General features: G+C 42.2%; 1 pseudogene; it reads right to left on the bottom strand.

Moving 5' to 3' along the window:
* Window positions 1-476: 476 nt before the first annotated feature.
* LOC128112461 (serine/threonine-protein phosphatase 4 regulatory subunit 1-like) lies at window positions 477-4,624 on the bottom strand (annotated as a pseudogene).
* Between the last annotated feature and the right edge of the window lie 7,336 nt (window positions 4,625-11,960).

Below are 11,960 nucleotides of genomic sequence, written 5' to 3'. Positions count from 1 at the left end.
AGCAAAGCCTCTTTTGTCATTTATATACACACCAAGAACTATTTACACTTAGGGCTGGATGGGCAGCTATGGTATTGAACAGACTCTGCACCTGGAAGGGATGCTTAGGCTAATACTGAAGGTCTTTCCCATCTACTATCCATCAGCCTTCTGGCTATAAGAATGTCATTTATCACTCATTGAATGAAACCAGGAAAAAGCAAGGCAGGTCTCTGGGAACCTCATCCTTTCCAAAAGGAAATGCTCTGCCAGTTCAGGTTTCTCTCACTCAGGAAGACAAAGTGATAAGTTAAGGCTTTGGTGACCATTATAATCCTCTGAAAAATCACTTTCTCTTTTGTCAAGATAAGGTAATAGTGGTTAGTGGACTTTCCCTTGACTCTTAAAATCCCTGGACTTGGGGGTATCATCTAGCATCTGTCACTGAGCCAGCAGGAGGAGTTACCCCCACACTTGTCCCAGACTGGTTCAGGGCATTCAGACCATGGCTCTTGCAGAAGCAGAAAGGCCATCATGGTTCATGTTTTCTGATGGATTAAGGAAGTAAGACCCATTGCATCTTCAGAGGCTTTGGTGCTGGAAGGGTGGATGCTTGCCAAGTACCTGGCATCAGTGTCTCAATCAATCTGGAGGGGCGTGATGGTCTGTTTCAGGGCCACTTGATGACAGCAAAGGCTAAGAAGTACCCTTTCTCTGGTACTGTCTGTCATAGTGTGTTTTTTTTTGTGAGGAGCACTTTAACATTTGGAACCCCGTCATTTGCCACAGTAAGAAAATGTGATGTCAGGTGCACAGCAAACTGGTCTGTGGAGAGGAGTCGTCTTCAGTGACAGTCTGGGTGGAGAGAAATAAGTGCAGCCGTTCTGTCAGGCACGCACCCAAACAACCACATGGAGGACAGAACCCTGAACAGCAACTTAGGAGGTACAGATTCTTGTTTCTACAGTTAAACCAGTAATTCAGGTACATGGAAACTCAAACAAAAAATAATATACCCAAACCAAACCCAAAGCACTTATATATTGTACATGTTACTTAAGGCACCACATGATGCTTCAGTACATCAGGTAGACGTGTATCATGTTCCAATCAAAGGAAACAAGTTTTATGTTTACTCAAGGTGCTGTTTGTTTTGGGGTTTTTTTTGTTTTGTTTCTTGGTTGTTTTGTTTTTTAAATTTTTTTGGCAATGGTAAAAGCAGCCGGAATTTTCTTTTGTTATCTAGGGCTTAGTTCCTAGTTGACTACCTCCCGCATTCTATTTAGATCATTTAAGCTAACTAGGATGAGTCTGGAACTCCTGATCCTCCTCTCAAGTGCTGAGATTACAGGTGTGTGCCACTGTGCTTGGCTTCCACTGCAGTTTTAAACTTCTCTGCAGAAACCCAAGACTGCCAGTCTTTATCTTCATTTCCAACCTGCATCCTGGTGGGCACTGTAGTGTCTGCGTATGGTGTGCGCACAGAGTGACACATGCAGGTGTGTGCATATGGCTTGAGTATGTCCGCTTGAGGACATGCTCAGCTGGCTGAGATGATGAGCCAGACAGATGCCTAACTTTGAGGAACATGTGATTCATGAACAGCTGAATAGTTACTTCTGTTCCTCACTATAAGAAGATTTGAGAGAGATGGAATTATAAGAAGATCATGGGTAGGTGTGCCCAGGCCTTTCTCACCTGGCAGGCAAAGACAAAGGCTTGCTGACCAGACAGTTTAAGACACTTGCCAAACTTCTCTGCCACCTCATTGATGAGGTCTACTCTGAAGGTTGGGGGGAGTTATCATGTAGAGCTTCCTGGACACTTTGCTGTTCTACTTGTAGGAAATCCAATGGATGGAAGAAACTTTGTCTGCACACAGGTTCAGAACAATGAGACGTAAGTAAGGATAAAAACATTTGGAACTATATAATTCCTGAAGTAAAATAGCTATGCAGCCAGTTCAGCTCAAAAGCACCAAGTTGTACAATTATCTGTCAACCAAACCATCTGAAGTTAATACAGATATTCTCTCCTTTTGTCAATATGAAGACAGTTCAGAAAACCATGCACATGTTTGAGAATATCCTAACTTCATCAAGGTCTTTTAAAAATCCATTAAAGACTGGAACCAGATCTGCATCTGTCAACTGGTCTCCAAGAAAAACTGCAAGCTTGTGGATGGAGAATGCTAAAGTTCTTTGCACTTGCCACTGTGTGTCTGATGCCAGAGACTCATAAATCTCTCTTAGGCAGTGCCAGTTCTACCTGCTGAGTGCCAGGGCCACACCTGGCAGGCTGTATGCCCAGTGCTTAGTGATCTCAATGTCAACTGTGCTTAAAGGGGATCAGTCACTCACAAGTGCTGATCTATAAAGCTTGTAGTATGACATTTTGCCCTGGACATCTCCTCTCCTCATTTGGGGTTATAGCAATTGTTACCCCATTGGTGCTCATGTCTGTGTCTTCATGGACACAGTTAGGAATAGTATTCAAATTGTCAACAACAGCACTAACTAAGGGCATGGAGTCATCTTGATTTATTAAAATCTGGTTTTCTTGGTTTGTTACAGCCTGGTAACTCAATTATACCCAGTTCATCTTGCACCTTATTCCACTGATCTATACTGCCAGCCTCTTCATGAGTATCCAGGCTGGAAGTCTGCAGTTCAGTCGACAGTACCTCCCACCTGTTCTTTAACATGTCTCATCCATGTGGGTTTCTAGGTTCTATGTCATTTCTTCAAGTTCCTTCTGGATGGCCATGGTGATATCAGGAAAGCCCCTTAGGGAGACTCCTGCTCTCTCTGGGAAGAGTCTCTCCTTGGAGTCCTGTTTGAGCTCTATGTCAATATCTATTTCAGGTAGATGAGTCTCTCCAGAAATGGAAGGGGTTGAACAATTGCTGGTCTAAGTGAGCCAAATCTTGGGAGCTGGCTGGTGCCAACTTCTGGCGGGAATAGACTTGTGTTAGCAGGCTTTTTAAAAAAATCATTCTCATTACTGGGTGCTTCCTGATGAGATGTGGAGGACAAAGTACAGAGAGTAAGAAGCTATCTATTGAAACATCTATGTCCCCTGGAGAGTTCCTGGATGTCAAAGAAGTACAGTCTTTGAGTGTGCTTTCCAGTCTAGCACTAGGATGAAGGACGCTGAGATCTGAAGGAGCATCCTTATCTGCTCTTCTACACGTGATAATTGATGCTATTTTTGTCTCAGCTGACATTCAATAAAAGGAGATATGAAAGGCCCTCAGAGACAAAAAGAGAGACACATACACATGTATGCACACATGCACACACGCACACACACACACACACACACACACACACACACACACACAAAGAGACAGACAGACAGAGAAAAGGCTGCTTGGCCAACCCAGCCAGAAGGATCACTGATAAAGTTAATAAAAACCAGTCTTAGTTACTTTTCTGTTGCTGTGATAAGACAACATGGCCAAGGCAAGTTATAAAAGAAAGCATTTAACTGAGACTTACAGTTTCAGAGTGAGTCCTTGACCATCATAGTGGGGTACATGGCAGGAAGCAGGCAGGCAGGCATTGGCACTGGAGCAGTAGCTGCGAGGTTACATAGGTTCTACAAACAAGAGGCAGGGAGAGAGAGAGAGAGAGAGAGAGAGAGAGAGAGAGAGAGAGAGAGAGAGAGAGAGAGAGAGAGAGAGAGAGAGAGAGAAATGGGAATAGTTTTGGCTTGAATCTTCAGAGCTGACCCCAGTGACACACCTCCTCCAATAAGGTCACACCTTCTAATCCTTCCCAAACACTTCCAACTACAGGAACAAACATATATGGGCTTATGGTGAATTCAACCACCACAATAGTGCTAATAACTTTAGTCATTGGATTTCCCAACATGTTATACATGAAATAGTCATGAAGCACTCAGCATAGGCCTTTCTAACTCCCCACAAAATATCAGAACATAACCGGAAAAACTTGGGCAGCAGCATTTCCTCGGTAGCTTGCTGGCCAACTCCCTTTCAAATATGTTCAAAATTGGCAGCACAGACTTTTCAAGCATTCTACAGTCACAGTGTACCTCACGAAAGGAGGATAAGATGCTCTGTAGTGTCCTTCCAACCATAGGAGCATCGTGCACATAGCCACAGCCTCTGTCCTCCTGTCGTCATTGCTCTAGGAAGGACAATCAGCTCTATAAGGACAGAGCACACTTTGGTCTCCACATCAAATTACTTGATCAGCTCTTGCTCCCAGCAGGGCTAGCAAAGCTGCCTGACCGGTTTTTCTGTCAGGAAAGATTATTCTGATCTTCAAGGTAGTTCTAACCACAATAGGTAGGATTTGGAAGAAGCATAGGGTGTTGAGTCTCTTGACAAAACAGTACAGTATGTGGCGCTTGTTCCCGTCAGCTCTGCTCTCTCAGTAGGTTCTGAATCATCAAATCTGCTAGCTCTTTTCAAGCCAACACCACAATCTCTTTCATCAGGGCAGCCTTCCCTCAGAGTATCCAGCAAACTCCTGGCCATGATTTGTCTGTTCCCATTTGTGTCGTACTTGTCCCGTCTCCCAAGCAGTGTCAACATTTCATTGTGTGAGATAAAGTCCAGGGGTCAGTGTGCATCCTCCAGCAAGTCCTCCTGGAGCTTTAAGAGGTGTGCCATCTTGTGCTCACTCACAACAGCACAGCGGATGCTCACTGACTGTCTCTCTCCTCCCAAGCTTCAGTTCTACCTGTGGTTCTCTCACTATTTCCACTACACCTGCAGTGACTTGCTCCACCTGAAGCCTTGGAATCCCCAAATTCATCTGTGAAAGTTGGGATCAGCTTCTTCCAAATTCCTGCCGATGTCGACAGTCTGACTTCCTGCCCATCACACACGCTCTTTGTGGCGACTAGGATGGTGAGTCCTTCCCAGGTTTTCAACTCACTTTGCCCATATCCATCAGAGGGCTCACTAGCTATGCCAGCTATGACCTTACAGAGTTTCTTATTTCTTAGGTCATAAGGCTCGCCAGCTGTGGTGGTGAAATACTCAAGAGATGGTCAGGAAATCGCTACAAATTTGAGGTCAGCCAAGGTCCCCTCAGCAAGAACCTCTCTCAAAAAAGTTAGATGTTGCTGGGCGGTGGTGGCGCACACCTTTAATTCCAGCACTTGGGCGGCAGAGCCAGGCGGATCTCTGTGAGTTCGAGGTAGCCTGGGCTACCAAGTGAGTCCCAGGAAAGGCGCAAAGCTACACAGAGAAACCCTGTCTCGAAAAACCAAAAAAAAAAAAAATTAGATGTTTAGTTTTTTTTTTGTGTGTGTGTATTCATACATACATTCACACATATATACATATAGCACTCTCAAATCAGAGTTTATACACACATGCATACACACATACACATATATACATATAGCACTCTCAAATCAGAATGATTCCATGATTATGGGCAGCAGAGTGGATGTGTCGCAGCTATAGAGACAGTGTTGGTCTCATTGTACCTCTTCCTCAGAGCTTAGAAGTGATCAAGTACTTTCTCAGTAACTATCTGGATTCAGCGTCTCCATGGACACTTTCTGTTCTGCTCTTTCTCTCTCTTTTAAATCATGGTGTTATTGTTCTAGACTTCTGTCCATGGTTACAGTGTGTTTTGATCTAGTCCAGTCCCCATCCCTCCACTCTAATTCCTCCTCTCCCATCCTTCACACCATTCTCTTCTAACTTCACATGTCCTTTTTTTCCCCCTCTCTACTGAGTCCTCTTGGAGTTGACTGTATGTGCATCATCGATGGCCTCTCAGGAGCAGCCTCACTGAAGAAAACTTGCTCTCCCTCTCCCAGCAGTCATCCATTTCCAGTGGCTCATCAGCCGAGGGTGGGACTTCATAACCACCTCTCCACTCCAGAGTTTGTGCAATTCTCCTGTAGGTCATAATCCCTGTGAGTTTGTTCATATGTGCAGCAGCCTTGTTTTGTCCTGAAAACACTGTTTCATTATAGCTATCTGCCACCTCACATGGTCCTTCTGCCCCTTGTTTTGGGATGATCCATGGACATTTGGAGGAGGACTGTGATATAGATGTCCCATTTAGGGTTGAACAGTCCACAGTCTCTTATTCTCTACACCTTGACTAGTTGTGGATCTATGTTTCAAAACAGACACCATCTATTGCAAAAGGAAGCTCTAATAAAGACTAAGATGCACTGATCTATGGGTGTAATTCATTAGGAGTTAGTTTAATGATATATACATTTATCAGAGGAAAAATAATATGTTCTCCCCTGAGTTTATGACCTACCTAGCCATAGGTCATTCTCCCTGATAATAGTGCCAGGAATGAGTTCTGGTGGAGTGGGTCCTAAACACAGTTGGAAAGCAGTTGTCTACTCTAACATTCTTCCCACTTTTGCACTGTTGGGCATATCCTTCTAGGCTGGTCATTACTGTAGCAAGAAAAACACAGATGGGTAAGACTGATGATTGCTTTTTTCCTCTGCGATCTTGCTTAGCACCTCTGTAAGCTAACCAATAAGGACAAAGCTTCCAACTAGTACACACTTGCTTTTCTCCGTGGTCCATATCTAAAGTCTATGGTATTTTCTCCAGAGTCCATGACTAAATTCTATGGCTGTTTCATTTGTATACTTGTGGTGATATTTTATCTGTGCTTCAATAATTAAAGCTTGCCTGGAGATCAGAGGGAAAAGCCAGCCAACAACACAGAAGTCATGCAATGTTTGCACATGCCTTTAATCCCATCACTTGGCAAGGCAGGATCTCTGTGTGTTCAAGGCCACACTGGAAACAGAGCCAGGTGTGATGGCACACATGGAGGGCTGGAGGTCTGTATAGACAGACAGGAAGTGACAGAGCTGTGTAGGGAGAGGAAGTGATATAGCTGAACTGAGAGAGCAAATCAGAGGGCAGAACAGCAAGGCATATAGGCGTGGGTAGACAGGAAGTAACTCGCATTTGGAAGCTGCAGAGTTGGTGAGATGAGGTTGGCTCATGGCTTTCCCTATTTCCCTGATCTCTCTAAGGCTTTCACCCCTATATTTGGCTCCGTGTTTTTTTTTATTTAATAAGACTATTTAGAAATTCGTCTCCATATACTTACTGGAATAACTACTCTAACTGCCTTCCAGGACTTTCCCTTTATGTTATTGGCTGTTTAGCATGGGATGCCCAGCATTTGGCAGAGTTTAATCATTGCTAGCTTTAGATTTAAATACTTGAACACTTGCATGCAGCTGCCACTAAGAGGCATAATTTCCATATTGCTGTGAGCAGGAAGGTTGCAGAACAAGGTGGGGTGACCAGCAGATGAAACTATCAAAACACATGCATTTATCAGTAAATTCACCATCTTCTAAGACAAAATTCATGATGCCTCTAAACACTAATTCATCCAGGTTTTTATGTTCAAAGTAGATATCATGCAAAGACATGGAGTTGTGCCTTTTTCTAACGTGATGTGATATTATGTTTTAAGTGGTATATTTAGATTGTGATGTTTAATATAATTATTGCTATAATTGAAATGAATATATTTTATGATTGGCATTATTTCCTACTTATTGTCCTTGCTTTTACTTACTTTTTGTCTTCTACTCTTTTCTTTTGTGATTTTTTTCTTCTGAAATTTTATATTTGGTTCCATTTCTCCATTCCCTTATCATATCAATTCTTTAAAACCATTTTAGTGATTGCCCCAGAGTTAGCAAAAGACAGCTATAACCAGCCCCAAAACAGTGTCATCCAACATCACACCACTTTGCAGATAATATGCATTCTTGATACTGGAGAATCAACAATTCCTCCTTCCCATCCCCTACAACACTGCTCTCGTTTGCTTTACTCATCCACAAGACATAATCAGCAAGTATACTTCTACTATCATTCTTTTGAGGAAAGTGTTACTTCTTAAACCAAAAGTGGGAAAAATAAAACATTTCATTTTCATCCATTCCTTCTATAATACTCCATTGTATGTAGATCACAGTTAAAAATATAGACATATATATATGATTTATATGAAAACATTTCTTACTAGGTAAGTATTATGATTTGGGTTTGAAATTTCCTCCTGAAAGCCCATGTATAGAAGGCTTGGTACCCAGGATTCAGAGGCAGGGCATTGGCAAAGCACTAAAGTCATGAGAAGTCTGATCTGACCACTGGATGAACTCATGATTCATAATTTGAAGATATGTTTTCCTTGCCATAGGTAAAATTTATAACTCTCCAGATTTTTCCCTCTGGGCTGCCAGCAGTTCACAAGTGCAGCTTAACTTCCCACCAGTCCTGGCTCTCGGGGGCCAGAGGCGTTGCTTTGGTTGGACTAGGATTCTCTGCATCCTTTTCTTTCTCCAGCTTTTGGGGTGGTCAGTGGTCCTAAAATGCGACTACTTCTGTTCTCTAACCTAGGAGAAATGTTTAAGTTCAGTTTGCTCCATCTTTCCCTGTTGTGAGGACAGGGTGACAACTTTCTGCCCCTCGGATGCAGGGCCACAGCACATCCTCTTTCATAGTCAGGCTTTAGTATGCCTTTCCTGTTTTCCTGTCCCGATTTCAGCCACCAGTAAAGATTTTGTGAGCGAACATGGTCATGTGATGCTCACATGGCAATTCTATCATAGCTGCAGCTGCTTTCTGTGTGTACTTCCCCGGGCACTGATTCAAGCATGCCACTTCCATTATATACTGAGCACTCTGGAGCAGTCGTGAGAATAACACCCGCTTCGGAGAGCAGCGAGTGGTGGTGTCATCAGACTGTGACAGAGTCTCCTGACTGGTCAGACTGCAACCAAACCCTCTGAATCCACAGATGGCTTTGGTAATATTTTTGGTGTGAATATGTTATTGATAAAGAGAGCAGTACTAGGACCCAGGCAATGAAATATCGTCTTCAGTTACCCCATTGCTGTTCACAGAATTTTAAAATAAATAATGTGTCATTCTACCAGACTTCACAGACAGATTTTTTTTAATTGTCATAGGGCAAAGTCAGCATGCTTGATGAACACTGTTGACTTAAAATGAATGAGATTATGGTGTATGTCAACAATTGCACGCCTTTAAAAGTACGTTAAAAGAAAGGCTGCACTAACATTGATAAAATAAATGCAGACTAAATAAGTACTCTAAATCAATTTGGAAACACAAAGATTTTTAACTCTAAATGTCAGTCCACACCTATTGAAAGGACAAGTTCATCTTGTCATGAATCATATTGTTTTGTTTTGTTTTTTTCTTCAAATCCAAAATGACAGACTGGACTAAGTTTTATTCTTGGCCATATGAATTGAAAACATTCTATGCTATAAACACACACTGGAGAGAAGGACAATGTGTCTCATGAGTAATGCCACCTTTCGTGGCCGTGGGTGCTCTGACTGAAGTGAACAGTAATCCAGACACTTCTCACATAGAGATACAAGACAGGGCTACAGAGATATAGACCTTTTCCCCTTTGTAGCCCAGGCTGTCCTTAAACTGAAGGTAATTCTTCTGCCTCAGCCTCATCAGTGCTGAGCCAATATGCCAAATCCGATAACTTTTTAAGATCTGTGTGGGACAAGAGTTAATTAAGAGTTTGTGGTTTGGGTTTTAATTATTTCTGGGAATTTTTTTTCTGAGCCAGTAGAGGGAGCTCAAAGCTTAATTTTCCACTCTGACTGACTGGTTAGCTTTGATTCTTACTGTTGGCATTTTATTATTTTAAACCATTATTTCATTTCTGTATGTTTGTATATCTGTGCACCACATGTGTACCTGGTGCCTGCAGAGGCCAGAAGAGGGCATCAGACCCCCTGAAACTAGAGCCACAGACAGTTGAGAGCTGCCATTTGGGTACCGGTGCTCCCTAAAACTCGAGGACACAGCAATTGGTATGTGATTCATAAACGCTCTGAAGGTAAGAGCCTGGCCGAAGCTCCCGGTGTTGTGTGGATGCTTTAGGAGACCCCGTTCTACACTACTACTGTGAAAGGATAAAGCAACTGCAGCAACATAGGGACTGCTGAAAGCCAGGAGCTAAGTCAGGAGGGTGTAAGCCATGCTCATAACACACAACAGGATTTTCTTTTCAATTAGAGTGGCTTTTAAAAGAAAGAACTAGAAATGGAGTATGGATCTAAAACAGTGCTTCTCACCAGATTGTAAACCTGTAAGCCTTGAAAAATAAGTTTCCCTCCTCTGGTTCCCTTTTTATAGCCTCTCTCCTCTTTCCACTGGACTCCTCTTGCTTATTGTAGGCTTAGAGCTCACATTAGCCAAGCAGTGAAGGAGACTGGTCTACACTTGGATGAGGATTCAGAACTGTTTGCATTGTACCGGGTTTTATTATCTAAAAACAACTGGGGAACTGTGAAACGTCTCAAGATTTCACCCGGGAACAAAGTCTTTAGCACTTGAAAGATTAGTTGCCAGTCCTTTGTCCTTTACCACAACCAAATCGATAGGTCAATAAGCTAAATAAAGGAACACACATGTACGTCTATGTTATGTCTACACACACACACACACACACACACACACACACACACACACACACACACACACACACGATGGCTAGTTATATTCTAAAAAAAGTTACACCTTTCCTAACCTTTTGACATTTTCTACTTTTCCTTAAAATTTTTTCAAGTTTTTCCCCACTGTTTTAGATGACACTGTCAATTCCATATGGATTCAGAATTATTACTTCTAGGCAAATTACTTTTTTTTTTTTGCCACATGTAAGAACTCAATTGCCGCTAATAAACCTTTTACTTTCCAGTCTATTTGGTTTGATGTTGGAGCCCACAGAGGTTTCCTAGGGACATCTGAGCTTGATTTACCAGCAGGGCTGCATAAGAGGATGATTGGACCACAGGCCTGGGTACCAGGTGTTTGGAAAGGTCTACACTTGGTTGTATCTAGCAAGGGGATGTCTTTTGCCTCGTCCTTTGGCATTGCTTTAAAAAGCCCTTTTGAATAAAGTTCTGGGCTGGTGGATAAGGATCCAGGACCACTTGAGGCTATCCTGTGTTTCTATCTCTCTCTCTCCCCTCTACATTTCTATCTAAATCTCTTATCTCTCACTCCTCAAGAGTACCCTGGGGGGAAAGGTGGGGGCGAGTCCCCCCACAGTTTGATATTAACATAATAACAGCAACTTTCTCTTGAATGATGCTTGTTTAGTATGTATTTCTCCATCTTTGAAGTTTCTTTCTTGATCACTGTACTTTAAGTATGCCTTTTTGGTGCCTGCCGTGAGATACATGTTTTTTTGTTGTTGCTATAGAACCCTGTGTCTTTTATCTGACAAGTTCATCTCACTATTATAATTATTTGCTGTTCAGAGATTTTTTCATGAGCTCTTACTGTGTTTCTACTGATGTTATTTACTACGCTGTGCTCTCCTTTCTGATTCATCAACGTTTCTGCATTTCCTTTTCTGCCTTTCACAGATTAGCCTCAACACTGATTTGATTTCTGAATTTTATAGATATACCTAATTTTAAATAGCAATTGTCTAAGAGCAATACTAGAAATTTAAGCACTTCTGTGTTTAAACTTTCAATCAAAAGAAGTAAAGATAGCTTTCCTTTTCCTAAATCTCACTGCCCAGAGAAATTTCTTAAAATACTTTAGCTTGTTCTTTTAATTAACATTCATAATACTACATAAGGTTTTAATGTTGCTATTTAATTTCTAAAATTTTAGATACTGCCTATTGGCTGTGCCTTAGTCTATTGACAAAGGACTACTGTGTTCTGGAACTCTTTTTTCCGTGGTCCTATTATTTCTCTTTTGAACATCCTACTTCCTGGACTCTATGATTTTTCATTTCTTACTTCCCCAGATGTTTTGAGAGAACACATCCTTCTGTTCATCCTACTGGAAAGGGGCACTTGGGAGGTAAGATCTCAGAGCATGTTTGTCTGAAAGCTAGTTATAGTGGCTAATGTCTGGAAGCCCGACATCTGGGAGGCTGAGTCTGAGTGGCTGTAAATTCAAGACAAGA

The sequence above is a fragment of the Peromyscus californicus genome, unplaced genomic scaffold (assembly GCF_007827085.1).
Source record: "Peromyscus californicus insignis strain IS unplaced genomic scaffold, ASM782708v3 Scaffold_17__1_contigs__length_78620276, whole genome shotgun sequence".
Lineage (NCBI taxonomy): Eukaryota > Metazoa > Chordata > Mammalia > Rodentia > Cricetidae > Peromyscus > Peromyscus californicus.
This window is presented reverse-complemented; position numbering and strand designations above follow the sequence as displayed.